Here is a 27,988-nt window from a genome sequence, read left to right as displayed (position 1 = left end):
GCCTCATTTCCCTCTTGTGGTGATTCAGTGTCATAGCAGGGAGGATTTTCTGTCATTGTGAGGTTTACAGAGGAGTCAAGTCATAAAGTTGATCTAATAAGATAAAGAATAAATAATTTAGAGTAATAGGCAGTAAGCCTACAAAAAGTGCCAACAATAGAACATTTATAGGCCTAAGTGTTGAGATTATGGGTTCCACTTAAAGATGATAAATAATGGATGGATTAAGTACATTTCAGAAACAAACAACTGTCTAAAAGATTAGAGACACTTTATATAATAGGAAAGACTTTATATAATAGAACATAAGATATATAAAGCTTACTTATATAAAACATACAAGTAAGTATCATTTGCAGAATTGTCATACACTTGTATTTCAGAAACAATCCACCTGAAATATCCTTAACCTTGAAAGATGCTAGTTTGTGTTCTTTAGTTTGAACCTTGCAGGTTTGATACACTGTTTTTGGTTACCTGTCCAGAGCTTTAACTACTTTGCCTATCCTGTATTATGGTATATAAATGTACCATGGTATTATGGACATGTTTTTTCTTTCTATTTTTTTTTTTTTTTTTCTTTCAATAGTAGTACCATGGTATTTTGGATGTATGCCTTGGAGTATCATATAAATAAGTAATTTATTAGACTGATTTATGTGCCATAGTATTTACACTACTTTCAAGAATAGCTTGGGAATTACCATGATATTTTAGGAAGTGTTATTTGTAGCCTGCCTCGATATGCTGAGAAAACGTTGTAAGTGGGAGACTCTAATCCAAATGTTCTGTATTTGTAATGTTCTCTTTCACTGTAAATTCATAAGACTGTCGGCCAGTCTGTTAATTATCAGAAGAGGGCGCTGTTGAGTTTCTCATCTCATAAGAACTGGAGCTCTGTTGACACTATTTGCTCTGACTATTCCGCTTAAAGCAACTGTCAAAAAATGTTAAACATAAAAACATATATATAAAAAATATATATAATGGAATTACATGCTGATATCATGAATATACCAAGATGGAAAATCCATTGTGCTCTTTGAAATACTGTGTAATAACGTGTAGCTGAATAATTAGCCTATCACGCCATACACAAACACAATGTCATATAAGTATACTATTATTCAAAATTTAAGTTCCTTTTTGTAAGGGCATTTGTGTAATGTGCATTGTATATGCCTATACATTTCAAATAATCTCTCAAGAACACAAAAGGAAAAGCGATACAGATTAAATGTAATCTTATATCATGTTCGAAACACAAGGTGGCATTGTTGTTCTTTCTCGAGCTGCCTTCTCTTTATCAGGTTCACAAGGAAATTGGCCATTCAGAATGATACTAAGATTTATTCATTGCCCCACTTGTTGAAATATGAGACTAGTTTACATATTTTTTGTTTCAATTGCTTTCAACCCGCTTTCATGTCTTTCCCTACCTCATGTATAGGTTCATTACAGACACTAGAGGGCGCGCAAACTAAAAAAATGCTGTTAGCCTATATTATATTATTTTTGTTTATTATTTATATATAGGCAAATTTAATAGTTATGTCTGATTTAAGGCAAAAAAATTATCGAATTGGTATTTATTCATTATTAATTTTGTAGGCTGCCTAAGAAAAAATAAATTTTCGTCACTATATCAACTTTTTTTTTTTTTTTTTTTTTTTTTTTTTTTTAGAAAATGATCACTAAAAGTATTATTATTGTTGTTGTTAGTTATAATATAAATATTTAAATAATATGGATGGTTGTGCAATAAAAGCCTTACATGTCCTGCTTAAAATACACCAACACTAAAAAAAAAAAGTGCGTACATGAAAAAAAGTGCGTACATGAACTGCCGCATTTTTCTGACTATCGCTTAGGCTGTTTTCACATAGACTACACATACATTGATGCTTATGCATATGGATTATTAGAGCAGAATTTGGTATGGTTTATTTTCGTGCACACGCATGCATTCCTATTTGGCCATATTGGATGATTTTTGCTCGTGCATATGGCGAATGGATGGTGCACTGAGTGACTGGTGCGTTCAGTCGTGCGTCAGACACAGAGGTCCTCCCCTTGTGTTTCCATGTTGCTGCCCCCCCACCCCCCACCCCCCTCTCTCGCTCTCTTTCTATCCCCCTCCCTTCCTCTCTTCTCTTCTGGCATCCCCCATCCCCCATCGCTTTATGTGCTTCCATACAGCCTGAAAAATCAACCGGAGGAGGAAACCTTCACACTCACGGAGAATAGACTGACCCTCAGCAACCCAGAAGATCGCTCTAAACCGGGATCACAGACTGGATCAGGGTGACCTATCTAAACCATCGCACACTGGTAAGTAACATTTTATGTAGTTTGATTTTCAAAGTAGTGTAGTGATTTGCAAAGTCCAGAAACACCATCCAACCACCATTAGAGCTTCACCACCATCAAACAGCAGCAATGCTTTTCTCCTGCCAGTGTGTGTTAGTGATGGTGAGGCTCTTTCTAATGCTGTCTAATGGTGATTTAAAAAAAAACTGATGCACTCGCTTCAGCTATTCGAGTTCAGAATATCGGTTAACGCCGTTTTCGGGACGGATACATGAATGAGATGGATTTTTCATGCTGACTTTGTTCATTCCCTTGTCATGCATTTGGACATTCCATAGAGCTGAGACACAGAGACACTCAAAATGGTGTCTGAGGAGTTTGAGGCCTTTAAACACACAAGAGATCAAATCATAAACGCTGTTATGAGGAAATACTAAGCGCGATCAAAAAATCGGACGCATCCATGTGTAACAATGTAACAGCGATTATGACGCAATAAAAGATCTTTTGTTGATCAGCGTTACGGTGTAACGCGCATTTGAGCGCCTGTGCTACTTTCTCTCTTTTTTTTTTTTTTTTTTTCTCGCATTGATTCACGATGCTTTCGGTTTTATGCCATTATAATTTTTAATTTACCATAATTTTTATCATTGCATCTTGATTTATACAAAGGAAAACAGCACATTAGTCGGTATGGAAGAGCAGTCAGTGTGTTTTTGACCATTTCTGTGCATGTAATTTCATTTTTACAGCCATTCATACCTTGTATGTGGGTACTTTGTGTTTTAGCAAGGGAATGCGAAACAAAATGATTTAACAATGGGTGACATTTTACATTGCATTGTCCATGTTACATATCGATAATTAATGTACATTTTATATATGTATGTATGTGTGTGTTGTGTTTTTAATGTGGTTGTCTAATAATCTATATATTATTGCGTCAAAATCCAGAAATAAAACATTATTGGACACTTAAATGAAGATAATCAGTATTGGCTGGTGTAATTATAATTGATTGGTTACACTAAAAATAATGGTACTGTTCTAGCTCTAACCAAAATCATGTAATGTGAAGTTACCCAACAAATAAAAAAGGCCAGAAAGCTGATGTTTATTAAAATCTGTGACGATGCTCTGAATCAGTGATGCTTGGATCCTTGCAGACGGCTTCCTCATCATGTGCTGTCCAATCTACCATTCCTGCAATAAAAGCGTCAATAGCTTTTCTGATAGATGGTCTTAACGTTACAGTGGCTGAACAGGCGCAGAAAACGCTTCGTTTGTTTTCATTGATAGTTTCATTATTAGCTTGAAATTCAATTTGTACAGAAAAGCTTGCCATCGCAGTATGACTGCAAGTTATTAAAGGTTTATGGATTGTGCTGCAAGTATGCTGAAGCATTTGGGGTTTTGTCATAATTAAAGGATTTCTTTTAGTCGTTTGTAGGAGTGACAGGTGCTGGAATGGAAGAGTGGGGGGAGGGGGTAATCATAAAGGTAATTTAATCATACAGTTACTATTGTTTTGCAGTAAGTGCAGTTACAAATAATGTTACATGCTTATTTCTTGAAAATGCACATTTGACAGTAAAGCATCGAGCTTGAGTTGAGATGCAGATAAAACTGAACTGTTATTAACAATAGTAACATGCAAAAGTGCTAATATTTTTAGGGGGGAAAATGTAAATATTCTTCTCTTATTAAATGTAGGCTACCATTGTTCTTCTATGGTATCGTGCTAAACTGACTGATAGCTTTAGTGATTATAAAAGGAGCACTCTTTAATTTCTGTGTAATTCATTCGCAATTTGAAGAAGTTTTTGTTTTTCATGACACTTTGTGTTTAAAATTTCATAATGTCTAAATATAAATTCAAAGGTATGCGAAAAACGTGTAAAAATATATATATTAGGGAGTGGAAAGTGCTCCTCTGCTGCCATCAACTGGTTATAGTAGTAATTTCATCTTTTTTATTTTTAAATAAAATTGTTTGTTTGCCACCAAGTGTTAGTTTTCCTGCATCTTGAAACTTTTAGTTTTACAATCTTTCCATCTTTAAAGGATGAACAAATAATGTTTTGGGTCATCACATTAAAAATAACATTTAAATTGGATAATATTTAGAGCTTTTAAGTGCTGGAAAAAAGTTGTATGAAGCACTTGAAAGTCCTTGAAAAGTGCTTAAATTTGACTCTCAAAAGGTTGAACAAAACCTGAAATGAATAATGTAAAAAACATTATTTCTGCCACAATACCATGGTTACAGTTATCATTACTATATGATATGTGGACTGAAAAGCCTTCTATAACTTGTTCGTTCATGGCGAAATCCTAACAGAGAATTCCGTGCTGAATTTGAATGCTTCTCACTAGATCTCGCCGCGATGTTATCATCCTGCAACGAATTTAAACGCTTTCTCACTGGCATCTCCCAGCTCTGTGTAGTAACGTTGTCGCGTGATCAAGATCGGCCCGCGAGTAAAGGCTGCATTCAAAAATTGAAAAATGTTGCAGTCGGAGGATACATTCTAAGGTAGGAAGGCATCAAGGCACGTCAGAATCCAATGTTAGCCTCACTTCCCACCTCCCGATAGCATAGAAGGCAGCATAGATGTATCTTTCACTGCCTTTGGTATCCCACAATCCTGTGCTTTCCATTCTGTGACAGTTGAGCTAAAAAAAATAAAAAATAAAGATGGCATCTGAAAGTTGAGGTTGGTAATCAGTTTGTGTGTAAATGTTTGTTTTTGACCAAAGTTTTCCACTTCTGATGTCATGTCTAGTGATGAATTTCTATTGTAGTAATTAAATTTTTGCTTAGTTATCACCAAAGCTTGATATATTTTGCTGTAATGTAGATCATTAAACCGTTACGCTGCCTCAGAAGTCTGTCTGAAATGAGTTTTGTGAGGTAACTTTGTGTGCAAATGCTGCCTTCAAAGTTTTATTTACAAAAAAGTTTTCAGACACAGCCAAAGCCTGGTTTATACTCGACGCGCCGGCACGAGCACGGCATAATTGACATCACCGCGGTATGGGTAGTTGTGCAAGTTGAGTGTAACTTTTCACGCAGCTTTGCTGCTGAAGATACACGGCTTTGAGGCGATTCAGGCCAAGTAGGAACGTCTGTACTGGCATCTCTTATCAGCACCCAGTTTGCGCTTGTCTAAATGAATTGCTTACATTTACAAAATAACCCTACAATAGCAGAAATAAGCCTTTTTAATAAAAATAAAGGGCCATGTTTAATGAAATTACAAAATATTTAAGAGATTGTTGTTTAATTTAGTTTTATGCGTATGTTCTCATATCCATATATTTGTTTTTAATGTCACATGTAATAATCTCCCAGGATTAGTGGGTTTTACACGATTCTTTGGTTCTTTTGTAGCATGGGTTTGGTGAAGTGTAATAAAAACAAACATTGTCATGTGTGTACCTTCTCACCACTGTTTCTTGATGGTTTAGAAGCTAATTACTCCAAGTCGCCTGCTGTCATTTCAAAGAATAGTACAACGGTGAGCATGTCAAGTAATGTATAAACGCGCGCAGCAAGCGAAGGCTCACGGTGCGGAGCCAGGCAAAAATATAAACAAGGCTTAAACCTGTGCTGCGCTGTCTATTATTCGTCTGAGCTGATAAATGGTCCACGCTGTGCAGCTCAAACGAGTGGTGATGTTTCATTCCACTTTCGTTTCATATGCAACAGAAATGGCAGCTCTTATCAGTTGGGCAACGTGGTGGTGGCACCAGTGCAACCTCAAACAAAATGCAGTCGCATTGGCCGGAAAAAAGGTTGCAAAATGCGACCATTTTGGTTGCAGTCTGGAGCCCTGTACTTTTTATAGGGATTTGGATTGAAACTAAATTGTATATGTAAGTAAAAACATTAACTGTCACGTGATTTATGTATAAGAAGTTGTTCCCTACATTATTGCAGCAAAACATCATGTGATTACTGTGCCAGTGCAGTGGAGAAGCTCTGAATATGCACTTTCCTATTAAATGAAAGATAAAATATGAAAATATTTTATTTATGTTCATATTTTATATTATAATGAACAATGAAAGTTACAGAAGCTTACATTTTAACAGGCATAATTAAGCTGAAATTAAGCCAACTAATAGGATTGATGTTCTTTTGGTTTCTCTACCCAATATTTTGAAAAATACTGAAAATACAGATATCGGCGAGTATTAAAAATGAAATTATCGGTATTGGACTGTATTGGATGTGCAATGTCAAGTATAGGGATCGTAGTTGATCCGTGATCCATACGGACCAGGCTTTACAGTTCGAAGCGCACATGATTCTCGGATTAATTGCAAAGTGTAACCATAGAGTGAATGTTTATCATTTGCATGTGTTTTAGGTCCTGTCAGTTGTTTTAAACATTTAAGCAATTTTTTAAACCATTCAAGCACAAGAAGATGTGAAAGAGAACTCAATTCAGATCTCACACTCTTTTTACTGTGCACACAGAACTGCACACCGAATTCCAGTCTTTTTCGCATCTATTCATGCTTGAACGTACACATGCATGAAAAATTGTTAAATTGGGCATCTTGGTTATGGCTTACGTTAACATAAACATTTGAGAAAGAAAACAGATGAGTATCATTATATTGGATCCGTGCATTAGGTCTATGCAGATTCACTCCCCTAAAAATCACACCAGTTATTCTAGAATGATTAATTCTTTCCAAATAGAGCTATTCAAGTCATCTTTTTTTCATATCGCAATATAAATTGAGGAAAAACAAAATATCTTGCTACGATTTTGACAAAACTCACAGCTACGTTTTCCTTGAACAACTTTCAGACTTTGCAAGAACCTCTTATTCATCTGTCAGTGCAGAGTAATTGGGCTGCTGATATTTCTCACGAGTGTTGAAAGCCTGCAGTTTGCCACAAACATGTTACAATGCGAGTCTGTGGCAGCGTGTTAATTGTGTCACAGATCGTGTCTGCGCACTTCTGCGTCAGTGCATCTTTTGTGAGAACTCTTTTTTTTTAATTGGAGGTGGTTTTATTTTTGAGTTGAAAAATTGATGGATGTTTTTTGATGAATTGTCTGTGTGTGAGCCAAATCCACAGTGAAATGCACCTCTCAGCTGTGTGTTAGCTTATACGTTCACTTTAATAGTGCTTATAGACCGCAGATTAACCATACACATGCACACCCTGAGGGGATGTTGGTTTCCCCTGATAAACAGGAGCAGAAAATGTTCAGAGATTCTGCCTTGTGGCTACAGGGAAATCCCATTAGATTTGCGATTCCGTTTCAAGGTATCAGTGTCTCCTCATGAGATCATCTAACAATAACATGTAAAATGTAACATCATATGTAATATACTTTTTGATGTACCATAATGATTTAAAAATACAAAGAGAAATTAAAAATATCCCATTCTTTGTTATCAACAACATAAAGTGCATTAAATATTACAAAATTGATGAAAATTGATTGATTTGATGAAAAGCTAATCATTAATTAAATGATAAAATGTAAAATTTAAAATACATATATATGTATATATACATATATATAAACAAATAAAAATTAAACACAAGTTTGGGAAATCCTGCATTACATTGAAATGCATTGCATTTTTATATGTTTCAAATACGTAGCAATATATGGTTAATTGACTTACTGGGTGATCATTCAAATAATAATTAACATGTTTGTCTGGAGTTGATTAGATATGCAGCGGAGAGAAAACATTCCTTGAAAGTGAAATGATTTCTGTGAATACAGAAAGGAAATGTCTATAAAGAAAATTTTAAAAGAATAAAAAAGAAGAGTTAGAATCAATAAATTATGAATGTACTGGTAGTTGTGTGAATATGTAATCATCATCATCAGTCAATGATAAAGGAACTTTAGTCTGAATATGAGTATTTTAAAATGTGATTTAATCCAATTACAAGTACCCAATTTGGAAGCTGATTACATAATCCAGATTTCATATAATCAGTTACCCACCAATGAATTATGATATGTAGAAATTAAAGTTTAAAAAAACTATTATGCTACATTTTTAAAAAGATTATGATTATTAATGACGTTATCTTTATTTTAGATCTTCTAAAAGCATAACATACACCAGAACACAAAATGTACTGTGGCAGTACCATGGTAAATCTTATGATTTGTATTTTTGGGACATATACCATGGTTTCTTGATTATTGAATGATTAAAATATTCATGTAGTGTTCATACAGTGTTTACATGATAAAAAAAGAGTAAATGTCCACACACTATTTTAATTGCACTTAATTATTTATTTTAATTTAAATTGCCTTATTTATTTCTTTAAATGTTGTATTTGTAGAATAAAATTTGTAGCAATAATAACAGGTTATTTATTTATTTATTTGCATTGTGTGCTACACTCAACATGGTTTTGATGTGCATATTTTTTCTATAATTAGAATTAGGGTTTACCATGGCATTCGGTCATTTAGTCATTCATAAAAGATTGGCTATTCATACAGTTTTTGGATTCATAATTAGTGTGTAAATTTTAGCGGCATCTAGCAGTGAGGTTGCGAACTGAAACCAATGGTACTCACCGCTCCCTTTCAAAGCAAAATAGAGAAGCTATGGTGGCCGTCTGGCCGACACAAGTCAAAGATGTCATCGTCGTCTGAGACAGAAGAGAGTAGCCAGTCAAGCAATGAGGTTTCTTCTTACTTCTAACAAAGAACGGTCTCTGCTTCTAATAAACCAGACGACTACTACTACTACTTCTTCTTCATGCGTATTCAATGTAGTGACGATGCAAGCTGCCTCTAAAACACGAATGATTTAGAAGAACAATAACATAGTGATGAAACGCGCTTTGTAGAGTGTTTGTCCGTTTAGGGCTGCTGTAGAAACATGCCGGCGCAAAATGACGACTTGACGTGGAGGGGGGACCCACGGTGCATGTAGATATAAATGGCTCATTCTTAGTTAATAAAAACATAACTATGTTTTTAGAGGACCTTACATAATGAACCTTTATGTATATTATATTGCATTTCTGTCAATAGATCCTCCCAAATTTTACACATTACATATACTCAAACACATTTAATGCACCTTTATCATTCATTTATGTTGTTTTTCTTACAGGAAAGATTTTGAAAAGTCTCTTCATGGAGAACCATATAGTGAACAATCAGAGATTCAGAGCAGAAGGTGTTTAAGAGGATAATAACCAGCTTGTGAAAGCAGGACTTTACTAGAGTTAGTGAGATTATCCTTACAAAGTCCAGATAATTCTACTTTGATGCTAATTTTTCATAATGAAACTCAAATGCTCTTTGGTTAAAGACTTAGAAGAGGTGGCTGAATATATCTTTGACTTTTAGAGATTTCAAAGCCTAATTAGTGTTCCTTTTTAGGAATTAGTGAGAAATTAGACCAAATTTTGATAACAAAATGGCATTAACAAATGCTGATGTTAGTGAGTGTGTGTTTGGAGTGATGCTGACGCTAATTGTTAGCAATGTGAAGAACAAACGTCTACTAAACATCATCCGAGCGGCGTGTAGGCTGAGACGGTTCTGGATGGGCGTATTTTTGGACTTTCTGTGGGCAGACACTGAAATCACAGCCTTGCTGAATTTCTCTGAGGGAAAAATGAAACTCCTACTGGTTTTGTCACACCAAGCATATTAAAATAAAAAAAGATTAGTCTCCTTTTCAAGGGAGTAAACAAAGGAGTCTCTCGCTGTGCGAGTGTCTCTGGCTCCTTTGAAAAGCTGCTGTAATTGAGCTACTATAAACTACAGATCATAAACACATCACATGCATACACATATGCTCGCAGCCACCCAAATACTCATTCACGTCTATTTCAAGACATCCCACAGCTGTGACATGTAACACGTGGTTTAGGAGCATTTTAAGTAAGTATAATGAAGGTTCTGTTGTGGTTCTTTGCAGCACCGTAGGTTGAGTAAAGAACCTTCGACTTATCTTTTGTCTATATAGGGTTTTTGAGCTGTTTTAATGTTCTTTTTTGGTAAAAAGGTTCTTAATGTTTCATAGTATTTCTTTATTGATACTTTAAAGGTGCTAAAGAGGATGTTTTGTTTTATACATTTTTGCAATATTACTTGAAACTGTCTTTACTTACTGATAAAAGACTATTTATTAGGTGCGCTGAAAGGAATAATATTAATATACATCATCTGTGCACGAGGTAGGACCTTAAAAACATCAGCCAATCGTTTACGCGATTGTGGCGAGGGGGGCGTGGTTTAGCGGGGTCTGCAACAGGAGGGAGCGTCTGGGGAAGCGCGGTGATTGAACGGGTTGAATGCAAATCACGAACACCTGTTTCTCGTTCCAGTAATTGGCGTCTTCTTGAATGAACTTACGAATCATGGATTTAAGCGTGCGATTAAAACGTTCGACCAAGCCGTCCGTTTGTGGGTGAAAGACGCTGGTTCGAATCGATTTAATGCCCAACAATTCGTACAGTTCGCGTAGCGTACGTGACATAAACGCCGTGCCTTGATCAGTGAGGATTTCTTTCGGAATCCCCACTCGGGAGATTAAACTGAAGAGGGCGTCCGCAACACTCTTAGCGGAAATGTTGCGGAGAGCCACTGCTTCTGGATATCGTGTTGCATAATCCACAATGACTAATGCAAAACGATGCCCTCTCGCTGATCGCTCTAATGGCCCGATGAGGTCCATGCCAATTCGTTCGAAGGGGACCTGCATTAATGGAAGGGGGCGCAAAGGCGCTTTTGGAGTGGCCGGAGGATTTACCAGCTGACATTCACGACAAGACGCGCACCACCTGCGCACGTTCTCGTGAATGCCCGGCCAAAAGAATCGGGTCATGAGGCGATTTAGTGTCGCTGTTTGTCCTAAGTGTCCAGCCATTGGGTTAGAGTGAGCCGCATGGAAAAGCATTTCCCTGCGGCTCTTTGGTACTAACAACTGGGTTGTATCTTCTTTTGATTGAGTGTCTTGGGTCACTCGATACAACCTATCTTTAATAATCGCAAAATAGGGATAAGTCAGTGGTCGTCCAGGCTGGAGAGGCTGACCGTCGATCGTGCTGACCCTCTCAAACGCATTTTTCAGCGTGTCATCGTGAGACTGCTCCAGGGGGAAATCATCACGGTCCGAGAGAATCAGTCTCCCGATTCCGCTCTGTTCCCCTGAGGCAGTCACCACTGGTCCCCGATCAGTCTCCCCCGCCTGCACTCGCACTTCCTTTCCTCGCGAACATCTACTCCAAGAGGCACCCGAACATAAATGTCCCAATAATTTATTAAATGCGGGCCAATTCGTCCCCAAAATTATCGGGTGCCGGAGGTGCGGATTAACTGCCACCTCCACACTATGCTTTTGTCCCCTAAATAGAATCCTGACTGACACCAACGGATAACTCGCGATATCCCCGTGCACACACCGTACCCTAACCATGCGCCTGTATCCAATGCCCCGGATGAAATCGGGCTTTGATGCACGGAGGTTTGGTTACAACCTGAGTCCACCAAAGCCTGATATGTACCCCCCTTGATACTCACTGTTATCTGGTACTGACCAGCTTGACCGGGGGCAACCTGCAGGTCGTCCGGGACCCGGATCAATGTCCCCACCTCCATCACTGGACACCGGTCTATGAAGTGATCCGGGTCCCCGCAACGCCAACAGGCCGGCCCAGACCTGCCCGCCAGTCCAGTAGCGGAGAACGGGCCGGATGATTGGCGTGGAGAGAGGGGAGAAGCAGGCGCGGGGTCCAGCCCGGCGGTGGCGAGTCCCGCCCCCCTGGGCGGGGCTCTCGGCGCCACGAACGGCCGATAATCCATTCCACCCCGCCCCCGGGGCGGAACACGAGGCAGGCCGGGCGGACGGGACCTAGGTAAAGGGATAGGTCTGGAGAGAGAGAGAGGGGGAAGAGAGGGAGAGAGAGAGACGGATGGCAGGGGTTCGCCGACCCCTGGGCACGCCACCAAGTGGTCCTCCGCCAATTGGATGGCCGAATCCAGCGACGTGGGCCGGTGGCACTGGACCCACTCGGCGGTCTTCTTCGGGAGCCGAGTGGTGAACTGTTCCAGCACCACGCGATCGATCATCTGCTCCACGTCGCCTCCGTCGGCCATCAGCCATTTGCGGCACGAGTCCCGGAGCTGTTGGGCCAACACGAAGGGCCGGCCCGCCTCCCCCAGCTCCAATGACCGGAACCGCTGACGATGCTGCTCGGGGGAGCGGCCGACCCGCTGTAGGATGGCCCTCTTGAGGTCGTTGAAGACCAGGAGGTTCTGGATGGGCAGCTGCTGTGCTGCCACCTGCGACTCGCCCGAAAGCAGCGGGACGAGCCGCATGGGCCACTGGTCCCGGGGCCAACCTGACACCTCAGCCGACTTCTTAAACAGGTCCAGGAAGGCCTCCGGGTCATCTTGCGGGCCCATCTTCTGCAGTGGCAGCTGGAAGGGGCCAGCAGCTGCCGCGCTGGTCTCCGCGGGAACCTCCCGGTCTATCCAGCTCCGGAACCTCTCGCGGTCCTCCTGCTGGCCCTGGATGATCGCCTCGAAGCGGCGCTCCTGGTCATTTCGGAGATCCAGCAGGGCCTGATGTTGTTCTTGATGAAGGACCGCGAGGGATGCGATGATGTCCGCAAACGGCTTTCCAGCGGCGGGGGATGCCTGCATGGCGGCGGCTTCCGTCTTCCCTCCCGGGTTTCGGCACCAGTGTGGTAAGGTTCTTGTGTAGTGGGAAGGAAGAGGACAGGGATCGGCTTTGGCTGCTGACAGTCTTTTTATTCTCACCAGAGAAAATATCAAACAAAACAAACAAAAGGACGGTGCAACGCACACTCAATAACTCCACATCCGAGGACGGGCTTCACTCCAAGCAACGAGCACGGCTCACACATCGACTGTCAGCAGACTCTCTCTCTCTCCCCCGCTCCTGCTTCTCCTGGCGTTTTATCCTGTCTCCACGCCAATTACTGGAACGAGAAACAGGTGTTCGTGATTTGCATTCAACCCGTTCAATCACCGCGCTTCCCCAGACGCTCCCTCCTGTTGCAGACCCAGCTAAACCACGCCCCCCTCGCCACAGCGATCATCGCATAAACGATTGGCCCTCTGGCTTGTCAATCACTGCCATGACGATCCATGTGAGAGGCTGCGCGCTCCAGTAACTTTCCACACTCCACAGGCGCCACATGCAATGTTTTTGTCAGGAGACAGGAGTAACAACTGCAGATTATGAGTTACCTGCGGTGAGTCCGACATAATGAATCCACTAAGTGTGTGCGCGGCTTTAAGTCGCACACACACTTAACAATTGTAAGGCCGATTATGAATGTAAATTGATACTTATGACTGATCGCGCTTATACGCGTCCAGTCAGAGCCAGTTGCTTTCAGTCGGCGATTACAGTCGGTGTTCAAATTCCATGTGAAAGTATATAAATCTGCTTCAGGAGCAGGAAACAATCGCTGTATGTTGAGCTAAGTCAGAATGTTTTAGCTAGTCGTTAAATGTGTGCCCAGCTTAATAACACAGCGAATGCCGGTGGTAAACACTCTCATGCACGAGTTTTGGGAGGCGTTCCCTCTAAATGAGCTGTGAAGGAGGGGGGTTGTTCTTACCCATGCGCTCATTTCAAAAACTCAGTCAACAAAAAGAACCTCTTTAGCACCTTTAAAGCGGCGGATGGTTTTCTTGAGACCCAGTGTAATTTTAATATTATTTACTATTTTCGTATGTATTCCTATTTTTAATTAGCTTTTATTTGTATATTTTCAGTAAACAATGACTTTCAAGTGATTCGTAACAAAAGTGCACATCAAATATGCTAAACAAGGATGCAAACTTGTGTGTGATGCACTAAAACAAACGTCATTGGTTCTTGTGCGTCATACACATTTGAACTTCATTTGAAGGTGCATATCGCCACCTACTGCATGACACCTGCATTGACAGCTGACGTAAAGTAAAGCCCAAAGTATACTTCACTTTTTACAAGCAAGGATCAGCGAATTTTGTAACCGCGTGTACTTTCTATGTACAGGTCGCACATGCTCATTTAATTTTTTTTGCAATTATTAGTTCATCCACAAGGTGGCAAACGTGCCCTGGGGGTATCGATTCACAGAAAAACTGCATTAAACAGAACAGACCGGAGCTCATGCAAGCTACAGCGACAATGGAGGCTAGGGCTGGACGATACGACCTAAAATCAAAATCTCGATTAATTGAACATTTTACCTCGATTACGATTAATTAACAATTCCCCCCCCCCCCCCATAGTTCTGTACTGTAAATATGCTTGACTATTAAAGGTGGGATCATTTTTCCTAATGAAAGAGTGCTCCGACATAACAGCTGACTTTCAGCAGTTATTTTATCTGTGGTTCATAACATTTCTTATAGATTTCTGCTTGTTGTAAATCAGATTTCATTTTCACCCAAAAATGAAAATAATGTAATTTATTACTCACCCTCATGCCGTTCCACACCCTTAAGACCTTCGTTAATCTTCGGAAAGCAAATTAAGATATTTTTGTTGAAATCCGATGGCTCTGTGAGGCCTGCATAGCCATTTCCTCTCTCAAGATCCATTAATGTACTAAACAAATTTAAATCAGTTCATGTGAGAGTACAGTGGTTAAATATTAATATTATAAAGCGACGAGAATATTTTTGGTGCGCCAAAAAAACAAAATAACACTTATATAGTGATGGCCGATTTCAAAACACTGCTTCATGAAGCTTCGGACCGTTATGCATCAGTGTATCGAATCTGCTGTTCGGAGCGTTAAAGTCACGTGATTTCAGCCGTTGGCAGTTTGACACGCGATCTGAATCATGATTCGATACACTGATTCATAACGCTCCGAATCTTCCTGAAGCAGTGTTTTGAAATCGGCCATCACTAAATAAGTCTTTATTTTGGGGGGTTTTTGCCACTCCAAAAATATTCTCGTCGCTTTATAATATTAATATTGAACCACTGTACTTGCATGAACCGATTTAAATACGTTTTTAGTAGGGATGTGCAACGATTAATCGCGATTAATCGTTTGCAAAATAAATGTCTGTGTTTACGTATTATATGTGTGTGTTCTGTGTATAATAATTATGTATATATATAAATACAGACACATACATGTATAAATTTACGAAATATATGCATGCTTAAATAAACATATATATTTATATATATTTTATATATAAATCTAACATTTTTTCTTAAATATATACATGTATGTGTCTGTATTTATATATACATAATTATTATACACAGAACACACACATATATTACGTAAACACCGACTTTTATTTTGCAAACGATTAATCGCAATTAATCGTTGCACATCCCTAGTTTTTAGTACCTTTATGGATCTTGAGAGAGGAAGTGTCATTGCTCCCTATGGAGGCCTCACGGAGCCATCGGATTTCAACTAAAATATCTTAATTTGTGTTCCGAAGATTAACAAAGGTCTTACGGGTGTGGAACGGCATGAGGGTGAGTAATAAATGACAGAATTTTCATTTTTGGGTGAACTAACCCTTTAATGAATGGCAGAAGGCAACATTTGTAAAAAATGTTTAGTGTTAGTTTAGTCAGTGTGTGATAGACAGTCCTGCAATAGTTAATGCGTAAATGCATGTATGATGCTGTGCGGCATTATAAATCTGTTTGCACACCACAATATTGCACCGAAATATTAATATTTAATTATAATATTATTAATAAAAATGTTACTAATTTACAAATAAAAGTATTTTATATCAAATAAAATTAAAATATTATAATATTAATAAATAAAAGTATTTTCTTTTGAAATAAATAGGTATTTTTAGTATTATAAATTTTGAGTTGTATCATGTACCACCTGCGAGTGGATGCTTGAGAACTATGTCAAGAAGCCTTTTGGTTGTAATTTGTAGCAGTATTTGGAAGTAATATTGGTTTATGTACAGTAAAACCTACATGCAGACTGTTGCTGTTTATAGATCAGATAATTGTATTCAGGAGAGTGATATATCTCTCATATCTGCTCACCGTCGCCCTCTCAGCATTACTGACCCTTGGGCAGTGCGCACACACACTTGCCTTCAGTTCTGACCAGCTGGCAGACAGAGTTTTCATGTACAATAGCTGCCCGTCAGATCATCTGAATGTGTGATTGTTTCTGATATCCATTGATAAGATGAAGGAAATGTCCTGGTAAACCCAACGTAAATGTCCCCACAAAGATAGTAAACCACTTATAAAACATAATGTTTTTTGAAAATGCAAAAATGCAGAAAGTTTTCTGTGATGGGTAGGTTTAGGTGTAAGGTTAGAGGATAGAATATAGCTTGTACAGTATAAAAATTATGATGTCTATGGACAGTCCCCATAAAATATGGAAATATGGTGTGTGTGTGTGTGTGTGTGTGTGTGTGTGTGTGTGTGTGTGTGTGTGTGTGTGTGTGTGTGTGTTGTATGGTATCTCCACCAGCTGCTGGCTCCTCTCCATTGTCATAATTTGCACAGAAATCCTGCTGAACCAACACATTTAGGTAAATGTGGACTTTGGGTAGAGAGTGACTCGGTTCTTGTGTGTGTGTTTGGATGCTGTACAGGCTGCAAAACATAATTTAATGTCACACAAGTACTGAGCATGTTCAGTGTGAACTCCCTCACACAAAGACTGTACGACAGAGAGGACAGAGAACGTGAATGAATGCATACGTTGGCAGAATATTAGCATACTATTCAGTATATACTGGGTTCTGTTTGTTGTATTTATAAACAATAATAGTGTGAAACAATATGCATTATGCAATGGTAAAAGTTTCAAACTAATATGACTATCTAATTCAGTGAGTGCCGTTAAAATATTTTGCATTTTGAATCCATTATTTTGTGATCTGAACTAATTGAGGCTGTTTGGAATGGAATACTACTACTAAATTTTGCCTATTATGTTGTAGAAAAATAGTATGTAAATCAATATGAACTATATTCAATGATAGTCAACAGTGGTATTGCACAAATTTTTTTCCTGAATCCTGAAAAGTAGTTGTTTATGTAAAAATGTATTAAAGCAGAACTAAGTAACTTTTTTACTTTCATAAATAGTTTTCTAAGTCCTTACGATGGTTGACTTGTAGTGGTGTGTTTGAGGCGAGCACTAACCCCCTCTGGCACATCTACGCCAAAAAACAGCACTTGCAAGTTGAGCTTCGCCGACCCGACACAATCTCGCCTCATGTTCACGTTCACGCAAGAGAGACACTAAAAATATCATGTTATCATGGATCATGTCAGTTATTATTGCTCCATCTGCCATTTTTCGCTGTTGTTCTTGCTTGCTTACCTAGTCTGATGATTCAGCTGTGCACATCCAGACGTTCTGCCCTTGTCTAATGGCTTGATCATGGGCTGGCATATGCAAATATTGGGGGCGTACACCCTGACTGTTACGTAACAGTCAGTGTTATGTTGAGATTCGCCTGTTCTTCGGAGGTCTTTTAAACAAATGAGATTTATATAAGAAGGAGGAAACAATGGAGTTTGAAACTCAGTGTATGTCTTTTCCATGTACTGAACTCTTGTTATTCAACTATGCCAATATAAATTCAATATTTAATTCTAGGGCACCTTTAAAATTTAGCAGTCCAGTTTGAATAATTTAGAACATCTCTATATTGTATGTAAATATGATTCTATTTCAAAGCCAATGAGTTGATACATTGCATTGTGGGAAGCAGCAAATGTAGTAGTAGTAGTAGTAGTAAAATATTCGATTTCAAATAAATGCCGTTCTTTTGAACTTTCTATTAATCAAAGAATCCTAAAAAAACATATCACGGTTTCCACAAAAATATTTTCATTGATAATGATAAGAAATGTTTCTTGATCAGCAAATTAGCATATTAAAATGATTTCCGAAGGATCATGTGACACTGAAGACTGGAGTAATGATGCTGAAAATTCAGCTTTGCATCACAGGAATAAATTATATTGTATAATATACTATAAAAACAGTATGATGTGAGAAGTAGTTCCAGTCAAGCCCTTTGATAAGAAAACCATTCCCTCCTTTTTTTCCATGGAGGAAGAAGGTGTCAAGGTGAAGAAAGGAAAGAAGCTGAAAAATGCACCTCTTGTGGTGCCGTCGTTTGTGGCACCGTGTGTGTATCTCGGGGGGGTAAATGGATGTAGAAAGAATCAACAGAAGAACCTGGGGTTTGAATACTGACGGGGCATCTCAGCACACCATGTTGGTTTTGAGGCAATTGTTTGTTGGATAATGTCCTATACAAAATGGAGGTTTTGCCTCAGTGAAAGGCAGGATTTGAGGCAGAATAGACCTTTTTAGAATCAGAGAGGACAAGCTCTTGCAGGGCAGTTAAAACAATGGCGTTTTTTGGGAGAGAGGCACTCCCCTCCATGCCCTGTTCTCATTCAGGTCCCGTTAGGGAGCCGCTGGGTGGGGAAGGGCCTATTGTGTGACTGTTGTTTTTGAATAGCTAATTAAGCTTCTTATAAGTGTTTTTATGAAGTCACTGTGAGATTAAGGCTCGAATAGCTTCCCTTGGGTTTCTGGATGGCTCAGGTGTAATCTTTCCTCAGCTCCTGCACCTGTAAGTCTGTAACAAATTACTAGCATTAACTGCAGCTGTGTTAGAAGTTTTCTCTTGTGCAAATCAAAAGTTAGTGCTTGACCCAGTTAGAGGAACATTCAGGGTTCAGTACCACTTAAAGGAATAGTTCACACCAGTTACTCCCCCTCATATTCCAAACTTGTATGGCTTATTTTGTACTCTGGAAAACAAAAGTACACTGAATTTTGGGGGTGATTAGGTTTATATATATATATATATGCTAAATAATGCATTAATTTGTTCGAAAGTGACAGTAAAGACCTTTATAATGTTACAAAAGATTTCCATTTCAAATTATATATATTGACACACACACAAATAATCGTGATTCTTCCTGGAGAAAATAACATATGACGGTTACAACAGAAATATTAGCAAATCAGCATATTAGAATGATTTCTGAGGGATCATGTGACATTGAAGACTGGAGTAGTGATGCTGAAAATTCAACTTTGCATCACAGGAATAAATTACATTTTACGATATATGCAAATAGTAATGAAATTGGTTAATTACTAATGCTATTAATAATTATATGTAAATAATACATTAGCATGTAGCTGTCAAATTTTGTAAACACTGATCAAAAATAAATAGATAGATCAACTGAAAAGTTAGTTAGTTATAAAATTAACCTGGTAAAATTTGATCCAGTATGCTCGGTACTACCAGTACTGCTGGTATTGTTACGTTTGGAGTTTAAGTAGGCCTATCCAACTTGGTACCAAAATACAGATACTTTTAACAAAACTGTTTTAAATTATAGTGTATTTTTGGATGAACGATCCCTTTTTACATACTTACATTAATTATCCAGGATAAAAAAAAATGAATTATGTTGTCTAAATCTTGCTTTTTGACTGTTTTCCGAAGTGAATGAACTTCTGGTTATACTTTACTGCTATGTATAGTATCTATGTATGCATTATGTGAAACTCGCCATGCTTTTGCTGGATTTAATTTCTGTGGTAATCTTAAAAAACGTATATATATAGCTTAAGTTGTATTTATAACCTAAATATTCTTTTTAATAGGGATACACTGAAATATCTACCGCACTGACTGTGTTCAGCATCTATTTTGTGCACACAACCTGGATAACCTACAACAGTTAAACATGTCAGCAAACAATATTAATTTCTCGAATTGATTTCTTAAATCTAAAATCTTTTAGTCCGTGCTGTTTTCTGTTGACGCGCAGCATGAATTGCCCATATAATCTTTAAGCTATTATGGTTAAACATATTTGGCTTGCTGTCCGCAGTAAAGGGGCAGCAAGATGCCTAAATGATGTTGGGAAGGTGGAGGGATGCCAAAACAGCTGGTGCCAGAGCAAGGTGAGCGGCTGCTTATATGCTCTGGCAGTTAATTGAAAGATTAGATGGGTTGACTCCTCCTGAAATTACGCTTAGGAACTTCACCTTGTAGCGTGCCTTCCATCCAATAATTGCAAAAGGCTTTGTGCTTTGTTTCTTTTAATTTGAAGTCTTAACTTTAAAATTCTGTCAATTTTATTATAAAAATCAAACAATAAATGTAGTTGTGGCGCTCTTTAATAAGGCACTCTTTAATATCTTAAAGGATTAGTCCACTTTTAAATAAAATTTTCCTGATAATTTACTCACCCCCATGTCATCCAAGATGTCTTTCTTTCGTCAGTCGAAAAGAAATTAAGGTTTTTGATGAAAACATTCCAGGATTATTCTCCTTATAGTGGACTTCAATGGCCTCCAAACGGTTGAATGTCAAAATTACAGTTTCAGTGCAGCTTCAAAGGGCTTTAAACGATACCAGACGAGGAATAAGGGTCTTATCTAGCAAAACGATTGGTCATTTTCGAAAGAAATACAACTATATATGCTTTATATAAACAGATTATCACCTTGCACATGCTTCCGCTTTGCGTATTCTTCAAAAAGCTTACACTGTATGTCCTACGCCTTCCCTATTCTACTTACGGAAAGAACGCGGCGCCAGTATCATTTTTTATCCGTAAGTAGAATAGGGAAGGCATAGGACATACAGCGTCTGGAGGCCATTGAAGTCCACTATAAGGAGAATAATCCTGGAATGTTTTCATCAAAAACGTAATTTCTTTTCGACTGACTAAAGAAAGACATGAACATCTTGGATGACATGGGGGTGAGTAAATTATCAGGAAAATTTTATTTGAAAGTGAACTAATCCTTTAACCTTAGTGATGTCTTCATTATTTAATGTATGTTTGAATAAATCTGTCATGAAAACAAGTTAATACAGTTTATTGTCTTTTAAATATGTCTTTTTATATTTCACCAACAAATTGGATTAGAAGCAATTAGCTATTTGGGAGGTGATTATAACTTTTGAAAAATTAATTTATTATTAATTTATTATTTATTTTTAGCTTCAGTTTTTGGCCAAGTGCATCCTAAAGTTTTGTTTTCGGCCCAAAATTTTCATCTCGGTACATCCCTGCCTTTTAATTATGCAACAAGGTGTTTTTGGAATAACAACACCAAAATTATATGAGTACAAAATCACTGAAATTGATATTGATACTGTTAAGTGACATACAGCATGTTCATACATTGAGTTAGTGGTCTGCTATACGAGAAACAGAAAAAAATCCGGTAACACTTTACAGTAAGGTTCATTAGTTAACATTACTTAACTACATTAGTTAACATGAGCTAATAATGAACTGCACTTATGCAGCATTTATTAAAGGTGCCTTAGAACGTCTTTTTAAAAGATGTAATATAAGTCTAAGGTGTCCCCTAAATGTGTCTGTGAAGTTTCAGCTCAAAATATCCCATAGATTTTTTTTTTATTCATTTTTTTTAACTGCCTATTTTGGGGCATCAATAAATATGCACCGATTCAGGCTGCGGCCCCTTTAAATTCTCCTGCTCTCCGCCCCCGAGCTCTCGACTGCCTTAAACAGCATAAACAAAGTTCACACAGCTAATATAACCCTCAAAATGGATCTTTACAAAGTGTTCGTCATGCAGCATGTCTAATCGCGTAAGTACAGTGTTTATTTGGATGTTTACATTTGATTCTGAATGAGTTTGATAGTGCTCCGTGGCTAAAGCTAACATTACACACTGTTGGAGAGATTTATAAAGAATGAAGTTGTGTTTATGAATTATATAGACTGCAAGTGTTTAAAAAACGAAAATAACGACAGTCTTGTCTCCGTGAATACAGTAGAAACGATGGTAACTTTAACTACATTTAACAGTACATTAGCAACATGCTAACAAAATATTTAGAAATACAATTTACAAATATCACTAAAAATATCATGATATCATGGATCATGTCAGTTATTATCGCTCCATCTGCCATTTTTCGCTATTGTCCTTGCTTGCTTACCTAGTCTGATGATTCAGCTGTGCACAGATCCAGACGTTAATACTGGCTGCCCTTGTCTAATGCCTTGAACATGGGCTGGCATATGCAAATATTGGGGGCGTGCATATTAATGTTCCCGACTGTTACGTAACAGTCGGTGTTATGTTGAGATTCGCCTGTTCTTCGGAGGTCTTTTAAACAAATCAAATTTACATAAGAAGGAGGAAACAATGGTGTTTGAGACTCACTGTATGTCATTTCCATGTACTGAACTCTTGTTATTCAACTATGCCAAGGTAAATTAAATTTTTAATTCTAGGGCACCTTTAATCTTTGTTTGTTCATTTCAACATTTATTAATACATTATTAAAATCTTGTTAACATTACTTAATGCACTGTGAACTAGCATGAACAAACAATGAACAACCGTATTTTCATGAATTAACGTTAACAAAGATTAGTAAATGTATTGCTCATGGTTAGTTCATGTAAGTTAATATATTAACTAATGTTTAACTAATGAACCTTATTGTAAAGTGTTACCAAAAATCCCACTCATAGTCTGTATCGGAGCTGACGTTTAGATGAATCGTAGTAAATCTTCTGAAAACAGAAAGCAGGTGTAGGAATGCAGTATTTATAGATTGTGTGTATGTGGATACGCATGTCTATGTATGAACGTTTTTGTGTGTGATCTCAGCTGTTGAAGTGCTTCTTCTACTACCAAATTATATGACAGAAGCTCACACGTGGTTTGTCACCAGCAGATGACTAGCTTTCTCTTTGTCTGTCCTACTGTTTCTCTCGTTATTACTGTTGGGAATTGAGAACCTGTTTTTTGTTCGAAACTTGGAATTGGAATCGGAATTATTAACGATTCCTGTCCCTCTTTGTCTATTTCTCACCATCCTGTCGTTTGAATCAGTAATGTTACTGTAAATCACCGTTATTCCTCTCACGTTGATATTATAGACCTTGGCAAGTGCAACAAAAAAAAAAAGGAAGAAAGGGTGAGCGAGATGACGTGAGGGGGATGGGGAGGAGAGATGGTCTGGGTTACTGCTGTGAATTTACGGTGGTTCAGCAGGCAGCTCGGGAAATGAGACGGGCTTTGTTAAACACAAGACTGTCTGGGAGGATTTTCATTCATTCAGGTCCTCGTTGAATGTCAGGTAGTTCATTCATTCATTCAATGCTGCATTCGACGAGAGTCCTTTAAAACAGTACATTTGTACCACAATTAAATGGTTTTCATTGATTAACGGCTGTAAACCCAGTCTAGGTATCTAGAGGGAATTATTTTGTTCACCCGAAAACATTTGAAAACATAATTTGTGATCTCTGTTATTTGACCAAGCAGTCAATTAGTGATAGACTCATACATTGGCCAGATTAATCAGGGCTGTTTTGAGATTATCTGACATATCCTGCCATATTATGCATGGTTATCACTAACAATGTCATGATATATAGAATTCAATACATTACAATATATAATTGGTTCATTTTTGAAATTTTAGAGAGAAGCCCAGTGTGAATCTATGGTTTCAATCTCTCATGACTGGTATCAGTCTGACTTTATATAAATAAATAATTATTAATTATAAATACAAGAATCTTAAGGACAGAAAGTATATGAGGACATAGTAGATATATGATGGTATTGGCACAGCCCTAATGCATGTCGGTTCCCAAATCTATTAAAGGATTAGTTGACTTCAGAATTAAAATTTCCTGACAATTTACTCACCCCCATGCCATCCAAGATGTTTATGTCTGTCTTTCTTCAGTCGAAAAGAAATTAAGGTTTTTGAGGAAAACATTCCAGGATTTTTCTCCATATAGTGGACTTCAATGGGTCCAAATTGCAGTTTCAATGCAGCTTCAAAGATCTCTACACGATCCCAGCCGAGGAATAAGGTATATACATAAAAATTTACTTTTTAACCACAAATGCTCATCTTGCACTAGTTCTGTGATTCGTAATCATGTCGGAAAGGCCACACTTGACGTAGGCGGAAGTACCACGGTAGGGCAAAAACCTCCATCTCATTTTCTCCTCCAAATTCAAAATCATCCTACGTTGTTTTACCTTTTTTTTGCAAAGGCCATTTGATTTAGTCTTTGCACATTCACTTTGTAGACACTGGATAGGTACTTCCGCCGATGTCACGCGTGACCTTTCCAACATGATTATGTGATTTGTGGTGCATCGCAGAGTTGAAAAATTAATTTGCAATGCAAAACAAGCATTTGTGGTTAAAAAGTATATAATTTATTTTTTTTTTCTTTAAAAATGACATGATTTCGCTAGATAAGACCCTTATTCTTCGGCTGGGATCGTGTAGAGCCCTTTGAAGCTGCATTGCAACTACAGTTTGGACCTTCAACCCATTGTACCCCACTGAAGTCCACTATATGGAGAAAAATTCTGGAATGTTTTCCTCAAAAACCGTAATTTCTTTTCGACTGAAGGACGAAAGACATAAACATCTGGGATGACATGGCATGGGGGTGAGTAAATTATCAGGAAATTTTAATTCTGAAATGAACTTGTTAGTGGATTTTGAACAATTTCTGTTTTTGTAATCATTTTGGAACAGATATGAGTACACTGGGCACAGTTAAAGGCTGATAAAAGGTCGAATATATCAGCCGATATGTTGTAAGCTGCATGATAACTCTGTTTGAGATGGCCCATGTCTTTGTGTGAATGTGTCTGTCTTTGACAGTAGCCCATGACACCAGGGTATGCATGTGTGTGTGCACTGCGGTACAGGTTAGCTTGTCTTTCTCCAACTGTTTGCACAGCTCACACAGCTGGACCTCACAGCAGAGACTGTTTTGTCCCCACAGCATGCCTACTGGCACACACACTCACACACAGAAACACAGCAGCTCTTTGAGCATTTATTATCTAAATAATTCAGACGCCCCTGTGCTTCATGGGTCCCTCTCACACCCTGTGTGTGTATGTGTTTATGTGTCTTTGTGCGCAGTGCCTGTCAGATCAGAGTGACGGAGACAGAAAACCTCTTTTCCGTCACCCTTCTCTCATCCCACACTGCAGGAATGAGGGACGGATTTTCTCTTTATTTCACTTTGTTTGTTTTGTTGGTCTACTTGCGCTCATGCCATCCATCAGATCATTTACATGGTGTCTGAACAGAGAATTATAGGAATTGAATAGATTTTGACATTTCATTTTTTTGAAGAAAATCTGAGGTCTGTTTGCACATACATCCATTGTGCGTGGTTGCTAGGGTGTTGTTAGGTGGTCACTAGGATGTTGTTGCTAGGTGGATATACAGACATTAGATACAGCCTACACATTAATATTGCAGGCTCTTATACTTAAAATTTATGACTGTATTTCTGAGTATTTGTGTGTCTTTTACTCTTGTATGGTGCTCCACACACACCACGCCACTTGATAAAAGTAAAACCGGTCAAAATCATTGTGTTATGTTCAGGAATCAATCAGGAATATTCCATCCCTCTGGTCGAGCCCTTGGGCTGTTCTGTGCTGCTTGCAGCGGCCATCATTAATTCAGTGTGTTTGTGCTGTTGAGCAGAAGAGAAGAGAGATGTGTTTGCCTCAGGACCAATCCACATAAATGGGAAAAAACGTTTTATCTTGACAGTAACTCAAAGGTTCAGACACTCGAGTTAGATATAAAATCTGTGTTAGTTTGACTAGTTCTGCATGCAGAGATCGGCTCATGTGTGTATGCAGTAGGAATGCAGCAATGTTGTCATTTTGGCAAGTGAAGATGAAAAAAATTGGCTCATGTTTTTATGATGGCCATTGTGTTATTCGGTATTTTTGAGAAGGATTTATCATGGAATTAAAGAAGCTCACTACAGGTATTGGATGTGTTCATATGTGCCTTGAGCAGTTTTGATCACCAAAAGACCAAAGAACCATGTGTTACTGTAATCCTTCTGCTGACTTAAATAATGGTGTTCAGTCTGAAATATCATTAATATTATTGGTAACACTTTACAATAAGGTTTCACTTGTTAACATTAGTTTACTACATTAGTTAACATAAACTAATAATAAACAAAACGCCTACAGCATTTATAAATCTTAAAGGTGCCATCAAACATTTTTTTACAAGATGTAATATAAGTCTAAGGTGTCCCCTGAATGTGTCTGTGAAGTTGCAGCTCAAAATACCCCATAGGTTTTTTTTTAATTAATTTTTTTAACTGCCAATTTTGAAATAATTAGAAATGCGCCGATTCAGGCTGCGGCCCCTTTAATTGCTCGCGCTCTCCGCCCCCTCCCGAGCTCTCGACTCTATCATTGCATAAACAAAGTTCAAACAGCTAATATAACCCTCAAAATGGATCTTTACAAAGTGTAGTATGGTATTTATTTGGATGTTTACATTTGATTCTGAATGAGTTTGATAGTGCTCTGTGGCTAATGGTAGCATCAAAGTGTCCGGGACCGACTTGGTCCACCGCTCAACCCCTCCCTTTCAAAGCACATAGAGAAGCTACGATGGCCGGCACAGGACAAAGATGTCGTCGTCTGAGACAGCAGAGAGTAGCCAGTCAAGCAAAAGCGCTCTGTAGAGCAGTTTGTCCGTTTAGGGCTACTGTAGAAACATGGCGGCGCAAAATGGCGACTTCCATGTAAGGAGACTATGTAGGGCTATGTAGATAGAAAATGGCTCATTCTAAGGTAATAAAAACATAATGGTTCATTATGTAAGGTCTTTATACACCACTGAAAACATAGTTATGTGTATTATAGAGCCCGACCGATATATCGGCCGGCCGATATTATCGGCCGATATGAGCTAATTGCATTTAAATCGGCATCGGCGTTTATAACGGCCGATGAAACATGAGAAACAGAGTCTCATGCTTCACTCATGTTATGAGTGTTGCATAGTTTGCCCACCAGAGGGAGCTCTGCAACTCCCCAGTTGACAACAGTGCCAGAAATCCACTACAGAAGAAAGTATTGTTGTACTCTTTTGACGGTGAGTCTGTCGTTCGTCATGTGAAATGATTGTAGATTTAGTTCATACACTGTATATAAAAACAGTGTGGTAGTTCTAGCTAACGGTCCTATCATTATCACTTCTAAATATTCTGTAACATCACTTACAGCCGCTAATGCATTGCTATATTAGATTACCCACAAAGCTAATACCATGTTTATCAGTGGAAGAGCGCGAACGTTAATAAGAGGTCAAACTATAACGTTAGCGTTTAACTTATTCTAAATATATCTGCAGTGTTTCCCATTTAACTTATTTTAATTTTATTTTCAATTCATTGACATGGTTTTGTGGAATATTGAATTTGTTTGGTATAGCTCTTTTATTTTAACTTTAGTATTATAATTTATTTACAGTACACACACAGACTGTTAAAACCAGCTTCAACTGGAAGTAAGTAAAACTGTTAAATGTTTAAAACCAGACTGTTTTTTGATCATTAAAAAATATATACTTTTGATGTGCAATTGTTTAGTCATTGAAACTGTAATCTAAGGCTTTTTTTTAACATAATCCCTTCTGGAAAATGGTTTATACAGCCCACATACATAGAACAGGCAGATATTTTGCTATTGAATGTTGTGTAAGTGTAGTTTATAGGAAATGGGTCTAATATCCAGTTTATTTTCAAAATCAAAATATCGGCTTATAAATCGGCTCTTTTCGAGTTAATATCGGCATCG

At 38.2% G+C, this 27,988-nt stretch overlaps 1 protein-coding gene across 3 annotated transcripts in view; it reads left to right on the top strand.

Annotated features, from left to right (window-relative positions):
• The first annotated feature begins 2,120 nt into the window (after nt 1–2,120).
• Nucleotides 2,121–27,988, top strand: part of fam168a (family with sequence similarity 168 member A) — an 80,724-nt gene continuing 54,856 nt past the window's right edge. For 2 of the 3 annotated variants that reach the window (XM_048169664.1, XM_048169662.1), the window contains exon 1: nt 2,121–2,331. The gene's annotated coding sequence lies outside the window, so the exon portion shown is untranslated. The remainder of the gene's footprint in view (nt 2,332–27,988) is intronic. The other variant, XM_048169663.1, reaches the window with a different exon arrangement.

The sequence above is a fragment of the Megalobrama amblycephala genome, linkage group LG19 (genome assembly GCF_018812025.1).
Source record: "Megalobrama amblycephala isolate DHTTF-2021 linkage group LG19, ASM1881202v1, whole genome shotgun sequence".
NCBI classification, from domain to species: domain Eukaryota; kingdom Metazoa; phylum Chordata; class Actinopteri; order Cypriniformes; family Xenocyprididae; genus Megalobrama; species Megalobrama amblycephala.
Note: the sequence above shows the minus strand (reverse complement) of the source record. Positions and strands in the feature narration are given on the sequence as shown.